Genomic DNA, 18,496 nt, shown 5'->3' with positions numbered 1-18,496 from the left:
TCTGGAAAAATATACCCTCTTCCACAAACAGCAGTCCTGCATCATCAGTACACTGTCTGCCTCTAACACTGGCTCATATTTGTGTCAATTTCTAAGGGTCCCAAAATCTTGGAATCTTCTCCAATTTTCCCAAGTACTGTCTTGGCATCAGCACAGGCTTTCAGTGTGCTGAAATTTTATTTATCATTCTTAACTGATCAAAGTGGCTACCAAATGTTATTCTTCACAATTGGCTAAAATTCTGCACTGTATTCTCACTTGTAAAACAAGCCTTTAACTGCATTTGTGTCCTCCTGGCTCTATGTCATGGTGCTGAGAAAGAAGTTCCTATTCTAGGAAGAGGAAATTTGCAATGAACTTTAAGCTATCCTGACCACAAATTTATAGATGGTTCTTGCTCCATGCAACCACAAAACAGTAAGTTTGTTTTCTGTAAAATGTTCATTAAATTCTCATTAGATATAATCCAGAACTTCCGTACCTCTGTCAAGCTATCTGCTATAATTCTGCTGAAAAGTCAGCTAAGTATCAACCCATTATGCTCATTATCCAATCCATAAATGTCTGAATAAGAAGTGGAGGAGAATCGTGAATCAGAAACAGAGGTCTGTAGGAATAGCAGCACTCAAGCTGTGAGTTGCAGCAGCAGTCTTCTCATCAAATGTAAATCACCGCTGTGTTAAACCAACTTGATGTAGCCATGATTTGACTGAAATAATAGGACAGGAAACAGTAGTCATTACAGCACAGAATGGGTAAAACACACAAATGAAACAATGTCTGGAGAAGTTCAACCTCAGGGGGGTAATAAACTTGAACTAATTTCATTTAAAAGAGTTAGAAGCTTTCGGAAAGGAAGCAAGACACAGTTTATAAGTACAAGAACAGAGGGTTGAAATGACATGGTCATTTTTTTTTATTTTTTTTTTCTGGCACCACTTCTTAAATAAGCTCAGTTTCTGCCATCCTTTCCACATGAGCTCAGAAAGCTGTCATTGCCTCACAGCCCCATATTCTGACAGCAGCGCTCCTAGTTCTCCCAGTTCTGTGATGTGCCGAGCCTCTCGGATGATTTCATTCAAAGTGCTTCTGATTTTGTTGGCTGCCCCTACGTCAGTGTGCCCACAGGCTTGGGCTGAGAGACCCAGGACTCAGGTTTTTCCTCAGCACCTGTAGAATTTCGCACACCCTGATCTGGCCTAGACAGATGCAGGCAGGTCGCAGGAATGGGGGTTACACAAAATGAGACAAAGGTAACACTTTCAGAGGATTGTGGCCTTCGGGGCACTGACTTACGCAGATAACAAGCTCTTCTCTGTCCAGATTGTCTGTATCAGAAGTGCTACATTTATATCCTAGAAGCCTGTGTCTCAGAAAGCCGAACGCTTTTGCAGGGCATCTCCTCCCAGCAACGTTGGCAAAGCTCTTGAAAATATTTCTCGTTTTTGGCTGGCCTTTCTCAGCAGCTCCATGGGTCAATCAGCCAAAATCCCCAACTGGGTTCAAGTAGCATGCTTAGCAAAAACCTCTGAAATGTGGGAAGGTTCATAAACTGTTAAAACAAGCAAAAAAATATCCTGCATCATATCTTTTGGATGAACACAAATGAAACAGACCATTTTGGAGATATCCAGTCTAGTATAAATTCTGTTTCTGTCAAATCAAGTAGGTCAACAGCATGCCTACAGATGACACAGCATGTTGTCCTTGCTTAAACCTCTATAAAACATGGGACAGCTGGCATAAGGTTTAACAAAAATAAATATTATGACATGAAACGCTAATGTTGCTCCTTATCTAAGAACATTAATAATGGTTTGCACATATTCATCCAAGTCTAGGAGTCAGGAAATACGTGTGTATGTCTCTTAGAGGATGAAAGGTTAAACTGAGTAACAAAAACGTAGCAGGGATGATGGAATAGAGCGACAGGACAGGGAATGAACTTTCAGTGTTCATTAAGTACTGCACTACAAAATTAAATTGATTTTTGGAAAGCACCCTGAGATACAGAAAAAAAGCTACTATATATATGGTGCAGTGTTAATGTTACATCTGAACGTTTCTTGCAATTCTTTACGCTTATTATCATATCTATTTTAACAGAGTAATGCCATTTCCTTGATGTCCATAATAATAGGAGCACTGAGGAGCAATGATGTTTTATTTATACAGATGCTTTTTTTTTTTCTTGTATCCTAATTAAGCAGTATTTCAAAGCCTTATTGAACTCATCAAATACAAAAGAAACACTACATCTGCTTACAGATGGGCCCAAAGAGATGAACAACCCAGGTAACAAAGCCATTCTCTGATTAAGGATGCTTCCTATTTACGAAGCTTTAAAAAAGATGACTCTAGTCAGAACACGAGGTTTGTGCATAATAAAAATTAGACCATTGTGTTCTTTAGTTTTTTGGTTTTGTTTTTGTTTTGAGGTTTTTATTGGTAAGACCTTTACCTGCAATATTTAATAAACACTATTCCAGCTAGCCCACAGCACTCCCATATGTGGCAAAACAGAATGAAGGAAAAAATCAGGCTTCAGTATGATACGAATAATAATTGTAAGTAAATAGCATTGTTACTTACTACCAGTTGATCAAAGACTCTGTCTTTTCAGATTATTAATTTTGTGAGGCTTACCATCATTCTACTATCTGAACTTGTTTTTTCTAGATAAGGCAATAAGAAAAGCAGCTAACATAACAACCACACCTTTCTCCTTAAAATGCATTTTACCTGAATCAGTTATAGTAATGTATTTTTAGTGTGTGGAGAGATAACATAAGTGGAACAGTAACAAATGCAGGTCAATTATTTATTTGAAGGTAATGTGCTCAACTCATTACATATATACAGGAGTGAAAACATTATTTTCAATAAATAGGCAAAATGCATTTACTGTAGAAAGCTATTTTCTTTCTGTGATACAAGTATACTAATAAGATCCGTTTTTTCCTACAAAGGCCTTTTCAGCTAACACACAAAAGATCAAAGATCTGTAAGAAGGTTTTGTGTCTTCTGAAATGAAGGTTGAGGTTTGATTTGTGGAAAATGTGGCTATATAAAAAAACAAATCCTCAAATAGGCATAATGACAACATCACAGCAAAAATGAAAATAGCTGGTAAAAAATGTTGTGCAGTGAAACATCTTATTTCTTCTTTACTTATTACTTCTTTTTGCTCAGTATATTAAGCCATTAATTAATTTTCTGTTTACTTACAGCACCAACGTGCTACCCAGAAAATTGGAGTTAGATTATGCAGTTAGAAAAGTCCTAAGGAAGACAAAGAATATATTTTATGATGAGAGCCCAAAACCCCAGGATTAAGGAACAGGCAGTCTCTGGCATAAATTACTCTAAATACAGCTATATCTCAAAGCAAAATGAACACTAGGGAATCATACTCCTGTTTGTCAGAATGCCAGCAACTGAAGCCCCCTTTTGTCATTTTCAGAAGATCACTTCAGGTCAGACTGCTCTAAATCACCATCACCACAGCTGTGGATCTCCATATCCACGCCAGCAGCAGCTAAACCAACAGCTGCAGCCTTTCAGCAAAACGCTCACTCGTTCACCAGCCAGGGAAGAGCAGCAACTTGTAACTAGCTGAGAACTCCAGCACTCAGCAGTCTCATCAGTCCAACTCTGAATAAATGCCAGCAAGGAGAATTTTACTGTAGTATTGTTAGCTTTTAGTCTATGTTCAGACATGGACCTGCCAAAAGAATAAAAGTTTCTGCTTTCTGCCCCTCATGCTTTCCCTCCATGCTTTCTGCCGTCCGGGACCTTGCCTCACTTGCAGCCAGTGTTTCTTTTCTGGAAGGGACCATCTCATGATGGAGCTTTATCTCTCTGATACTGAGCAGAACTTCCACCCTGCTGCTTAATAGTAAGTAAAGTTTTAGGAAAATCTGTATGTTCCCATGGGAAGTTTGGATTACAAAGAATTACAAGGAATTTGTAATGATTTCAAAGAATTTCTAGTGGAAATCTCTTTCCTTGGAAAATTCTGATCGGCATCTCTGTAAAATGTTTGCTTACCAGAGACACAGTTTTAGGCATATGGAAACTTCTTGTGGTACAGCTCAGCAATAACAGTGAAAAAACAGCTATTATTGCCTATTTGTGAGTTACCTGCATTTCTTTTAGTGGCAGTTTGCATTCACCACACAGCTGCTGTGAGCGAGACTTGCAGTTGGAGATGCATCATATATTCAGCAGCGCTGAGATCACAGTGACGTGCAAAACAAGGCGAGAGAATCACCCCTTCATCCATTCCAAAAATACTCCTCTTACAGCCAGCGAGAGCACGCGCTGCAGCCGATCCACCTTCCACCACAAAGACCCAAGTTACATTTCCAACTGCTCCATTTTTCCAAGACTGGAGGACGTCACAGAGACAGGTACCTCACTAAAGTTCTCAGTTGCTCGTTTATTTTTAAATGTTTATGTTATTTCTCTCTGTAATAGCCTCAGAGTCACACGAGAGACAAACAGGCACTCACCCTGTTAGTATGCGTAAAAGGCTCCACAGGCTTTGTGAAAGATTCACTCTAGCAGAAGCAGACACAGGAATCATGATTGTAAGTATAAACAGAAGGGAATCACACTTGCACTAAAGTGGGTCTGGGTATATATGTATGTGCATGTGCGAAGGGGGGAAAGCCTGGGTGTTCACTGAATTCTATTTCTCCCCCCGCTAGTAATAGTATCCTACTGTTGTATTGCTTTTAGCCAAAGATCTAAATGTATTTTACATAAAAGACAGGCAGCATCATTTTCTTGTGAAAGGATGAGAAACTGAGGCACTGGAAGAGAGCATGGCTTGTCTTTTATCCAGCTGTGGGCTCCCCGGTAAAAAAAGGGACAGGGATCTCCTGGAAAGAGTCCAGCAGAGGGCCACAAAGATGATACGGGGCCTGGAGCATCTTCCCTATGAGGAAAGGCTGAGAGACCTGGGTCTGTTCAGCCTGGAGAAAAGAAGACTGAGAGGGGATCTCATCAATGTTTGTAAATACCTGAGGTGTGGGAGACAGAGGGATTTAGCCAACCTCTTTTCGGTGGTTTGTGGGGACAGGACAAGGGGTAATGGCCACAAGATGGAGCCCAGGAAGTTCCGCACCAACATGCAAAAGAACTTCTTCACTCACAGTGAAGGTGACGGAGCACTGGAACAGGCTGCCCAGGGAGGTTGTGGAGTCTCCTTCTCTGGAGATATTCAAGGCCCGTCTGGATGCCTACCTGGGCAACCTGCTCTAGGGAACCTGCTTTGGCAGTGGGGTTGGACCTGATGATCTCTTGAGGTCCCTTCCAACCCCTACAATTCTGTCATTCTGTGATTCTGTAAACTCATTCAGCAATCCATTAGAAGAGCACAAACTACAACTGCTGTCTCCTCACACTCCAGCCAGTGCCCTACCCAGCAGCAACGCTACTTCTCTGCGCCAGACCCCAGAGGCGGGGTGTTGCAGAAATTGGTGTGGTGAGAAGAGACCGCAGCCCGAAAGCTGAGAACTGTGATGCGAAATCTGTGACATTCTTCATGTCCATGACACTTCTGCCAGCTTGGTAGGGCCTTGCCCTTGCATATATACACAGGCAAACATAACACAGACAAAAATAACACACGTGACAGGAACTTTTTTCTCCTGCGTCAGCTCTGGAGAAGTCCAAGATCTAACTCTGACTGCAGTTACTTCATACTCACAGTCCAGAGTGAAAGATGTTGCATCGAGGCAATCTGATTTCAGCCTTGTAAATACATCTGTCCCTGAATATATTTCAATACATTTGTAGTAGTATCAACACTCTGAGGCGGTAGGACTGGAGAAAAGATAGGCACAAGGATGGGATGCAGACTGCAGTATTATTCTGAATATTCAGAATGAAGGTAAAAGCAACAAGTGAAATGCAACCTTTCATCCAATGTATATTCCAATAACTCTTGCAGGGCTCCACAGAATTAACCTTGTCTCAGCTCTTTAGCAGTTTCACTGCCATAGTGTGCTTGTTTAGTTTGTGATGGAAATAATGTCTTTCAGTTATCATTATTCATTACTTTAGCTTCTCCTACAGTTTTATTTGTCCTCCTAAAACTCTCCATTGAGTTTGGTCGGGATATAAATAAAGATCTCTTGGGATTCTGGATCTTGCTTTCTGAACAAAAATTTCAGTGACTCATTCTCATACATATTTTCTTCCATTATCTTCATCACGGGCGAATGTTCATTCTCATTCCAAAAGGTCAGAAGGAAAGAAGCTGCGACCAGCTCCTGTCAGAACTAGGTCAGAACACTCTTTCCTTAGATGTCCTTAAACAAAGGTGAGTTATTTTGTAACCAGAGACTCTTGGAGTAGTTTCTGGTTAAAACTAAATCTCCTGAAGCCGTGGAGTTGTGGGGAGATTCCTGTCCAAAAAAAGGCAAGTTGCTAATCAGAAGAGTGGTGCCAAACTGACTGACAAGTCTAATGACTTCATTTGGCATCTCTAACTTGTAAGCTAGTCGACGCCTTATTGTTTTTTGTAACGGATATGTATGGCTCTGGCGTCAAGAACTGTCATTCCTGATCACTACAAATATTAGTCTGAGTAATAGACTTGGAAAAGGACAAAGTCTGCAGAAGCACTGCCTGGTGGGGACACAAATTATCTGACATACACCCTGTATATCAGTTCATCAACAGATTATTTCTAAAGGATAATTTCCTATCTACTTGAAACAGGCATTTAGTATAACTATAAAAATCCAGGGCCGGACATCACTGGCAAAATCTCAAAACATGAATTTCTGAGGATGCTATCAAGTCCCTAGTCCTTTTTCATACATTTCAATGTACAGTAGACATTGGTGCATTCAGCTTTTCTAAAATATTCCCATTATATGTCCCTTCACATACTTCTGACAGATTCATTCAGTTTCATTCACAAAGCTCTCAGATACTTCTCCAATCTTTCCCCAAACACAAAGTCAGCCATATCTCTCCTCCATCACTTAGTTCTTTACACCAAACACTGGCAAGATAATCAGAAGTCTGGTGGTTGTGACTGGCTGTAGATCATGCACTGCCCAGTGCTGGTGGGGGACAACGTGTAGGATAATCTTGAGAAAACTCTCTGAAAGTGAAACTTTTCCTGATGGGTCAAAACTGTTGCCCTCAGCTCACTTTTCTTTCTGACTCAGTGACTTCAGACAACTTCATAAATATCACTTGCAATGTGTCTAAAAATGCAAATTTAATCAAAACCCAACTTTTTATCTCAGTTGAGCAATAGTTTGAAGCCACTGCATTTTGCAGAATCACACTGCTTTGCTTTTGGTAAATCAATCCAAGAGTAGATATTCGTGCGGTTATAGTCCTTTTCTGGAAAAGGGCTTTATCTCGTATGCCTGGTGTTACAGCTCTCATTGTTTATGTAACAAAATGACAAATCAATAGTTGTGTTTACATTTAATAAATTATTGATAGCTCTCTGAGGAATCTAAGGCAGAGTGGTACTGAACTATGCAATCTCTTCTCTGTACCAGCTCTACACTGCTGCCAGGAAACTTCAGGTTGCAGTCAAGGTGCTAGTTACAGACTGTAAAGTTCTTAATGGCTTGAATTCCATCAGCTTTCCTTCCCTGTCTTGCAGCATTTAGCACTGCAATAATTCAGCAAGCTTTCCCAATGCTGAAACTTCAGAGGGTCTGGTAGTTAGGGTCAGGCTGTCCCCAGAAACAAGCCTTCCTGCCTGGTGGCATTAGCAGGAGTTGGCCATTGGAGCATTGTTCGTGCTTCTCGATCAGATTTTATCTCCTGTTGGAGGGTATTTCTTGTTCTTGGCTTATGCTAGTTACAGATGTTAAAAAAGATTATAAAGCGTAAAGTCCGTGTAATGGTGAACTCTTCTAACTCCAGATTGTGTTACCAGGTTAGAGCAGTGCATCAGTGGGCACAACATACCTGTGCAATCTGTAACAAACAGTCAGACTCCTTAGGCATTGCAAAAGTATTTAAACAACCAAAGGGATACCTGAAAAGGAGCCTTGTACTTTTTTTTCTACCTCGTCTTTGCAATATAGAGAGGGGTGAGGTGATTTCCTTGGCTTGAACCCATCTCCACAACGATTCCCAAACCATCTGCCCTCTCCTGCGTTGCGTTGCCATAGGACACATGTGGATAAGCAGCAGCCAGATGTGGCGTGTCCCTCTGTGAAACCACAGGAATATGAAAGCAACAGAGATCATTTTAGTTCTCCGAAATAAAGCTGTTCTCATTGTTCTCTGACACTACTGTCAACAATGAGACAACACACACTGCAGTTCACTGTTGTATTTAATGCACGCTTAATTAGAATTAAATAGCATTAGGTCTTTCACATTGGCTTTAATAGTAGACATAATTCTTCCAAATCTTGACAGGAAAAAGACTAAGAAAATATGTTTCCTTTCACCTAATTTTTCTCTGGAGAATTGAAGAGTTGTTACAGATTTTTAAGGCCTCTCACAAGAACAAAATGTGGAAAAAGCAACAGGTCCATGAATATTTAACATTTATTCAAAAAAGAGCCCATTGTTCATTTTAGCCAAAAATACCAGCTAAACCCTGTCTAATTCTTTTCTTTGAAGTTCTCACAGTCCCATGTATGTGTTCTAGCTCCCAAGTACTTGACAGTCACTGATGCACTGGCTAATACTGATAAATGCATTTATAACTCCTCTTATATCAAAGGATGGAGTAGCACGTTCTTCTTTTATATACTGAGTTGGGTGAAAACACTACTGCTTATTTATAACTATTATGAGATGTTTATATGCATTCAAAATATTATCATGAAGGAAGAAGAGAATCTGTAACACTTGAATACCTGGCTATCATGCTGAGCCTTAGTGAAGTACTATGGAAGAGGGAATATCTCGATTCACTAATTAAATAGGATTTTCTAATTGTCCTTACAAAAAGGGAGACAAAAGAGACAGTCCTTCCTGGCAAGTTCCAGATTTTACACCAGGATAGTGCAAAACTTTCTTTAGACTAACAGACGAGTTAAGAGCAGCACATTTGCAGATGCAATAGAAGTCACTGTACCAATTCTGTTTACTAATACAGCAAATATACTTTTCTTTCTCTTTCTTTCATTCCCTCCTTGTATAGCAAGGATCCTCTTTGTCCTTACTACCTTCATGTTTTCAACGCTGCACCAAAGAAGCTGTCTATCTGGTTTCAATCTTTCTCTGAGCAATTCTGCCATTTCTTATTATCATTTCTACAGCAATGAGTTCAGCAAAGGAAAGGGTGGATAATTACTGAGATACGGAGGAGAAATACAAGTTTCTAGCTTCCCTAGGATTTCTAGTTGGAGTAGGGAACCAATAAGACAAGAAGTCTAGAATTGCTTCCTTTTCTCAGATATCTACATTTTAACAAAACTGTAAGTCAAAAATGCTTCCACAAGAATAAACAAATGGCTTGATTCCAATAAAGACACCCTGGAGTACACCTAATTACAGATTTCTGAAAAACAATACATGAAATTAGATGATAAATTGGTATCAGTTTATTTGAATGTAGATCTAGGGGCCATATTTTAAGACCTGTATTACTGCGCACATAAAACTCAGTCACTGCCCTTCCTAGGCATTTCTATCAAGGCAAAACGTCCGAGTGGGTTGGTATATCACCACAGCAGGATGAATTTCAGACTTTATCGGCAGTAGGTCCACATCCACTTACTGGCAATAAGATATTTATGATGCAATTGCAAATTCTCAATGCCATAAAGATGTTATGAAGTACTGTGTATACCATGACCAGAACTTAATGAAATGGAGATGAGAAATAAGATTATTTTTTTTAAAAACAAAAGGAAATAACTGACCTTTCACAAAAATCTCCCAAGCTGTAAAATTCAAGTTTAGATTTCAAATGCCCCAGTACTTTGGGACCCAAATTGCTACGACCTGCTAGAAGCAGAATAAACCATCTGGATATTTAAAAACAAAGGAAGGGCTATCAGCAGGTTCAGAAGTAGTCCCGGCTCTCATGCACAGTCCCAGAGGGAGGTTTTCAGAAGTTCCTAAGGGCCAATAAGGTGTTCTGGTGATAAAAAGCAAAGATTGAAAATACCAGGCCAGCACAAATTCCCACTCAGTGCAACTGCATCGTTGAGCCAGCAAAGTATTTTTGAATAATCTCTTTCTCTGTGACATTTCTGCTCTGCTAAAGAAGTTACTAAACACTCATCACCTAATTTTTAGAATGAATAAATGTTTCAGAGCAAGGCACAGAAACGAGACTAATTACTTATGACATAATCTGCCAGTGCGAGATGATTCTAGCCAGCCTGAATTTACCTTCAAGTTTATTTCTTGAGGCATGGAGATTTATAACTTGGCTGTCATCTTAGTTAGTTTATCAGTGATTGTTTCATTAGCCACATGAATGTCTAATCTGCTTCTAATCTTGCACAGCTGTTGGCACAGTTATTTTAAGAGAGTAACGCGAGTTATGTGTTGTGTTAAAAATGTTTTCCTGTTTTTCAGCATTTAATTTTTGTCCTTTTAATGTCACATTAAATATTTTAGATGAAGACTGGTTTATTTATTGTAAGTGAATATATCCAGCAATGTTCCTTTTGTTTAAAAAAAAAAAAAAAAAGACTGCAGTCTTTATTAATTTTAATTTTTACAATATAGAACAGACTATAATATGGAGACGGAAACCAAACGTTCATTTCATTGTAATTCTATTCTAAAAGATTCAAATAATGAAATTGCTTAAATGTACAGGAAAGGAAAGGATTCCTTTGGGAAAGCCTGGCATTCTCCTTCAGCCTCACTAGCACAATTCAACCACTTTACCTTGGCAGTGCAGGCCAGCATCCAAAGAGATGGGTGTGTAATTTTGCAATTTTTGCATATAGCCACTCGTAATTCATAATGAAACATTATTTATCTCTGTAACTCGGTCATTCTTGCTGAGGTTGGCAGCAAGATGTGGAAGAAGACTGGTTGCTAAGGGTGACCCCCAGGCAGGCATGGACAACCCGGCCTCACTGCACTCATATACCTCGGCCACACGTTGGCCAGCTCTGGTCAGCGAGCCACAGAGCTGTCTGCCAGAGGCCAGGTTAAAAAGACTTTCTGGGAGAAATAGAGACTGAGTGCAGCTCGGTCAGCCCCTGCAGAACATGGAGAAACTCACAGAAGCACAGAATCACTGAAAGGATTGGGTTGGAAGGGACCTTAAAGACAATCTAGTTCCACCCCCCTGTCATGGCAGGGACACCGCCCACCACACCAGGTTGCCCCAAACCCCATCCAACCTGGCCTTGAGCACTTCCAGGGATGGGACAGCCACAGCTTCTCTGGGCAGCCTGGGCCAGGGCCTTACCATCCTCTGAGGGAAGAATGTCTTCCATATATCTGAGCTAAATCCACCCTTTTTTAGTTTAAAGCCATTAATTGGATTAAAGTTCTCAAAGATTGCACATGTCAAATTTCACTAAGGCTTAGGACTCATCTCTAGCTGGGGTCAGGAAGAAATCCTCTTTCCTTGGGGCTGTTTGGAACAGCACCACAAGGGATTTATCTTTTGTTTCGGACAGCCTCTGTGCAGGTTATCATTGCAGAAGGGATACAAGCCAGCCGAGACCAACCACCACACTTTCACTACAGGTCTATCTTCTTACACCCTACAAAGGCAGACTCATTCGCTTTGTAATAACTTTGTAATTCTGCTGTGTTTCATTTCAAGTGTGAGTCCTTCAAACGGCCCGAGCTGTTCAGCTCCTTGGATGCCAGGTGATTCCTGGCAGGAGCTGTCAATTGACCAAGAGTCAGGGCTTCTTGCAGGCAACTGAGCCTTGCCAAACTGTAGTATATAATGTTCAGGCTGCTGGAGCTTAAATCAATTCTCAGCTAACAAATCGATAGGGTTATAAAATAATCTAAACAGTTTAAAAGGTCATAGCCAGGACTGAGGGAAAATCTGACCATTAAGAAAGGATGAAAGATGAGAAGAGAAGAAAATTAAATAGGACTTCTGATCAGCCAAAGCATCAATCATTATTAGAAATTCTTTACAGGCAGCACTTTAACCTGCATTGCCAGTTACCCAGGATTCGCCACTACAAGTCCATGGCCTTAAACAAAGCTGTTTAGTTTCTGTAAAGTTTGATCCTTGTGAAAACAGCTCCTAATGATGATGCTAACGCCCAACATCCACTGACCGGCTAAAATACCTAGATTATCTCAATAGTAAGATAAGGGGAATAAGCTGCTAAATAGTGGAGTCTCATGGAATTAGAGATGAATTCCTGAACCCAACACACATTTTCCTTCCATCACTTTTAATTTCAAGGTATAGTTAACAAGGGCTATCAACTATATTTCGGGGTGCAGATTGGTTTCCCTGCAAGGCCTACATATTGCAAGCACCAATTAAGGGAACACAAGAGTACTGTCTGAAAAATTGCCGCTTCTCCTCCTGCATTTATGGATTTAATTCATGTTGTTCTGGTCAGACACACTGCAGTGTGATAGCAATTAAGTGATCAAATTTTTAGATAGAGAAGAAAAGAAACCAAACAAGACACTGTACAATCAGACTAGCAGCACCTATGCTGCAGGGGCAGTTCCATCTTGTCAGCTCACTGAGCACAAGACATTTTTGCAAGCACCTCTGCATTGATATTCTATGACATATTTTCACTATTTTGCATTTAAAAAAAAAGGGGAGGTACAACACCATAGTCCTGCACACATCAAACACAGCTTCATTGCTTTTTCTTATTCTAGTAAGGATATCCTACACTTTATATCAGTAAGTTAGTAAGGTTTGATTTTTATTTGGTTGGTTCTTTTTACTGCATTACAGTTTGTCAATTAATACTATCTTCCAATAGCTCTGTGATCTCCCCATAGTTTACAATAGATCCTAGCCAGCAGGACTTCCTGGAAAAAGTCAAAAGAGACTCAATAAAATGAAATTCTCTTTCACCACAAAAATTGCTTTTGATGCTCCCAGAAATGTGCTGTTGCTCAATTCTACTCAATGTCAGTAGGTGGAAATACTTAAGAAAATACCTGCAATTTATAGAAGAACAAAATGAGTGATCGTTCCTGTAGAAATATTTTGATTTTTGTGTGTGTGTGTGTGAAAATAGAGGCAGTTATAGGACAGAACCATGTGTTTTGTTTCACTGATGGTCCCACTGCAACCACAAGCAGAAAAGAAGTTGTCTGCACAAATTGATAAGAGGGTCATAAATAAGGAAATTCTATTCTCTGTGCCAGCTTCCCAGCAGACCATGAAGAAAAGTCCAGACTTCACAAGTTCTCACTTTCTTCTTCATACTCGGGTGATATTTCTCTGTAGTCACTTTTCCAGCAGTTTCAGTCCTCTCCTGGGAAGATGCTTTCAATATTACCTCAGAGCAGGGCAAAGCAGTGCGGGTGTTTTTGAAGGTCAGCAACCCCTACGACCTAGTTCAAACAGCTGGAAGGAGCCTGTTTATGGTGCTACTGGCCAAGTGCTTCTTTGTTTTTGTAGCAGGAGAGGGGAGGCCACAGCTGCTACTGGAGCAGCAGGAAGAAGATAGATACTCTCTTCCGAGTACTGCCCTCTTCCGAGCTCTGCCCTCTCCTTTCTCCCCAGCTCTAGGGAACAGAAGGCAGGTGCTAAAAGAAAGCAAGTGGTCAAGAAAGCATGTGACCAAAACATGGAGATAAACTGAAAAAAATGCATAGTTTAGATACATCATGATTTAGATACATCATGAAAGAAAAGGCAGAAGAGACTCAGCTGTAGCACCTCATTACTCTTGTTTCCTCTTGTTTTGGGAAGGATGAAACAGCTTGCAGACATCTGTGCTGACTGGATGCTATGGTGATATTATGTTGGGATACACAGAGAAAGAAAAAGGGATCCTGGAGCTTGCTGAGATTAACAGATCTCCCTGACTTTGCTCTTTGTGGGCCTACTTAGCACAGTGCTTGGTTTTAACCTGAAAGGCAGGTAAGACAGAGCAGAAGACACAAATCAGTATCTGTCTGTCTAAAGCTACTCCCTGCAGTGCACATGCGGGCTGCACAGGAGCGGAACCTGGGCACCAAACTGGCCCTACAATTTCTGATAAAGTACAGTTTGCATTGAAAGAGCAGCATCATCCAAACTGTCTCAGAGATGACCTGTAACACTTGGTTTGTCTTCAGAGAGGATGCAATTTGCAGTACTGTGAATTCCCCATTGGCATGTCTTTGTTGAGATTTTTGAAATTCTATTGCTCTGTGACATTTTTGTAAAGACTGACAGCATTAAGTGGGCCAATCAACTTCTCAAGCATTTTTAAGCTGAAAACTACACAGCAACAAGCATTTATTCCTCCTGTTGCTGGAGAGAGAGGCTGTGTTTATTTCTCTCTCTTGAAGACAGGGACATATTTTTTTCCAGGCTTCCAAATACTCATTTTTAACCAGACCTAAAGACATAGTCCCTTACCCTCTGCCCACAAAGGTTCAATTGGCATCATCCTCATGAAGCTTGTTTCTGACATAGGGCCTATATCCATAATTGGTAATGTTGGTGGTCTTCAGCACAGCTGTAGCAGCAATGCACAACTGAAGGAATGTGAGAGAAAATAAGCTTTAATGTGGGAAATGTGTCCACAAAACCTAAAACTGGAAGAGGAATTAAGAGCCACTGAAAACATAAAAAGTATAGTATTTTAGTTAACTGACTACATTTTAATTAGAAAATACTCTTTAGGGTTTTTTACATAAAAATGACAAGCATTGAATCATAGCAGGGAAAAAAAAAGATCATTTAAAATTGCAAATGTTGGCAATTTCCTTTTAGTGAGCTCAAGTTAATAAACTTAGCTTTTAATAAAATCCTATGATACATTTTTCTGACTCTGCAAATGCAAAGGACCAGAAGTTTTTAAGTAACATTACTGGACAACTGAAAAGTTAACATTTTAAATGCACGATTTTCTCCTTTTATCGTGGAAATTGATCCTTTCCTGAGGTTTGGGGTGTGTGCACATACAAATGAAACTAGCTTCTGTTTAGCCATGAAATGCAAGGAACTATATAATCTTGTGCATTTACAATGCCAGTGGAAATTTTGCACTACTCTGATTAAGCCAAAGAGCCTTATGATGGACAAAGATCTGCTAATCCACAGTAATAGAAAGGAAAGAAAGAAATCTTGTGGATCTCACTGTCTGTGGATTTTAAGGGTAGTCCAGGGGTCCTGACAGAAAGATAGAAGACTTCAGAAGGAGCACTTGTGCCAAAAGACTAGTAACATTTTGCAACACCTGCAATTAATACAGCAAGGAAACAAGTAAGTGGATCTATGTAACTAACAGTGGAGTTATTTAATGAAAACAGTCAAGAGGTTCACATTTCTATCAGTATATTTTTAATGACCAACATCATCTACAAAAACGCTGTACTATGTAGCAAATAATCTAGTGCCAATCAGCCAGACCAAATGCATCTGACACAAGTCTACATGCACACCCAAAATGAAAAAAAACAAAAACACAAAAAACTTCCCCCAAACCCACCATGCCCTCACTCCACTCCTCAGGAATTGTTTAATATCAGAGACAGTGGCAAGGAAGTGTGATATTTCTACAGCTGCATACAACACCCTCCTCACTGCTTCTTGTTTGTCATACCTCTTTGACGGGTGGAAGGTATTCTGGTTTGCGCTGGTATGGCAAGAACATTTGTATCAAATATGATAGCATATTCATGATACTACTCAAGTCAGAGTGAAAATATTTTTGACACTATAGCCTTGTTTTCTTCAATCACAGGTTTCTAATTAAATCAAAGAACTAAGGTAAATTATATGAAACTCTATGTAGATACACTCTTAAATTCTCTTTTGGCTCATATGGCTGGTTCCCAAGCACAATTAAGAGCAGGCTGCATTGTTATTCACTGCTGTTGCAAAGTGTTCTGGAAGTACTTCAGCTGTGTTTTTGAACTCAGATCAAAATGCCAATACACACTTTTAACAACACTTTATAAAGAAGAATAAAAAGAACATAGCTTATCAGAAAACTGAGCTATGACAATAGTATCATTTTAATGACACAACAAACTACATTTTAGAAGTTAAGCATATTTCAGATTTTGAACTAGCCTGAGAACATATGAAGATGTTCTCCATGTTTCTTCAAATATGTTCTGTATCCAGCTTTTTGCTGCTTCAGCAAGCTTTCAGCAGAAGTACATTAAACAGCTAAAGGGCATTCTGTCTTGGTGACATTATTGAAATAATATTGAGTAGAATCTCCAGGTTATTGAATTTACTTTTTCATTGAAAATTATGAATCATCTGAATGAAAGCAACTCTGCAATGAATATAATCTACGTTTTTCTGATCGGATGTTTTTGAACACGCTAGCTTGAAATGCTACCTTGAACCTGGCAGAAAAAGTAGACTATTCTTCATGGTACCTTTTCTGTTATCCATCCAAAGACAGCTAACTGGTTAATGTTCACGTCTGGGTTTCGGTACATGATGTTGTGTTATAGCACCTGTCACTAAAGATCTCAAAGCAATTTGCAAACGTTAATCAGCTGAGCCTCATGACTATTCAGCCAGTATGTTATTACACACGCTGGTAAACAGAGACGTGAAAGCATGGCAGACTTCTCACTAGCGTCATAAGAGATAAGCAGTATCTTTGTCTTCCACTTTGTCTCCTAGAAAAAGAATTTGTTGTTGTTGTTGATTCATCTAGGGAAGCACAGAAAGCTGCACTAGTAAGGGAAGCGAACTGGCCCCAGTACTCCTGCCAGCAAAAGACACAGCACAAAGAAATGTGCGTGATAGTCCAGGCACTACCAGTCAGAATCCCCATTCCCTTCTGTCTCCCTTTCCTGCCACAGCCATTGGCATGGTGTCCCAGTCGTTGCCAGCAAGCTGGAACCAGCTGGCTCCTGTAAGGCACTGCTGAAAGACCACTGAAATACCTGGCTCCCTGGGGCTACAAAATCCCAACATGGTGTGGCCAAAGCCAGGGAGGAGCTACAGGCCACTTCCTTATGCTTGGTAGGCTAGGTATTTCTCATGCTACCAGCTAAAAATCTGGAGTAAACCCATGTACTCCCTTGCTGATCTTTTCTTCTCCAACCCCCTCATTTTGCAGCCATAGCATCTTCTTACATGCCAAAGGCTGAAACATTGCTATGCCTGGAGAAATCAAAACGCTTCCTTTCAAACACACTGCTTACACACTTGGCCTGCACCTAATCTGTATTCAGAGGTAGCGTTAGTACCTGTGCAGACTGAATGAAACCAGCTTTAACCAAGTCCATAGAAGTATCACGAGCGGGAAGGTGCAGGCTGGGCGACCCCAGGGAGATGCTGAGGCTGCTGCTGCCCGAGAACGGTGCCACCAGCTGCGTCCCCACCTTCCCAAGGGAGTGAGCCCTAGACTGAGGAATTCACGCTTTGAACAGACAAGGCAGAGCAGCAAAATCAGCAATCACAAACAAAACTGAGAGAGGTTAGGTGGAGTCCAGAGAGAATGGGTAAGTGCGAATGATACATGTCCCAAATCAAGGGCTGCTAACTGCATTCATTAGCAGTGAAAGCTCTGTCTTGGAGAGAGCAGAGACAGAAAGCTGAGGCTAAGCTCATAAATCGAGTGTTTGTTCCTTTTCCCTTCAGTGACTCCGTGACATGTCATTCTTGTAAATGTTTCAAAGAAAATTTTTTGAGTGATGGTGCTTTGCTATAGTCACTGCTATTGGGAAGGGCTATACAAACATCTGCCACACACTCCTCAAATAAAATTCAGCCAGAGCTTTTGTTTACATGGTTTGTCCTTTAAAACCGGCACTCAGCTGCAACTTTCAGCCATAGCTGCCTTGTTAAGAATGAACTTTTTATTTTAAACACAGTACATTTTGTAACAGGAAAATCAATATACAGTAACCCAGAGCACTTCAGACAACAGCTGTAGGATATAACCTGATGTCAGAAAGTTGAGAACAGCATTTTGGCAGATGTGTGTTCAGTTAACCTTCCACTTTTTGTTTTCAGTAGTACCAGGCTATAAAGATCTGATATTTCTCCTTACCTGGTGACCAAATGCTACACAAAATGGAGAAACCACCAGTGCTACAAGATAAATCACTTGTTAGTGATCATTTTCTTTATAGGGTACTGTAGGTATTTCCAGAGCTGCAACAGCTTAACAACAGGCCCTGTCTCTGCAACCTCATAGCCCTTGCAAAGATATAAGACCCATTAGCGTATTGAGTACATTGAAAAACTCCTAAACACTTTTCACTACCTTCTCTTTAGCTGTGGGTAAGGATGCTCAGCTCTTTTCAGGGCTGGGATTCACAATCCACCTATGCTTGCAAAAGTTATCGAGCTGGAAAAGAGGAGATGAAGCCACAGATGTGGCTGGTATACACAAATATAGAACAAACATAAAGACCTTACTACAGATTTGGGTTCTGATCATCC

At 40.3% G+C, this 18,496-nt stretch overlaps 1 long non-coding RNA gene across 2 annotated transcripts; it reads left to right on the top strand.

Moving 5' to 3' along the window:
* Positions 1-3,543: 3,543 nt before the first annotated feature.
* On the top strand, positions 3,544-7,282 carry LOC310881233. 2 transcript variants are annotated; one of them, XR_014572255.1, is made up of 4 exons: positions 3,544-3,898; positions 4,159-4,412; positions 4,480-4,592; positions 5,417-7,282. It is a non-coding gene; the product is annotated as an uncharacterized lncRNA (long non-coding RNA). The 2 variants fall into 2 exon arrangements; XR_014572256.1 differs by having other exon boundaries at positions 5,367-7,282.
* The last annotated feature ends 11,214 nt before the right edge of the window (positions 7,283-18,496 follow it).

Source organism: Anser anser (genome assembly GCF_964211835.1).
Source record: "Anser anser genome assembly, chromosome: 14".
NCBI lineage: Eukaryota > Metazoa > Chordata > Aves > Anseriformes > Anatidae > Anser > Anser anser.
This window is presented reverse-complemented; position numbering and strand designations above follow the sequence as displayed.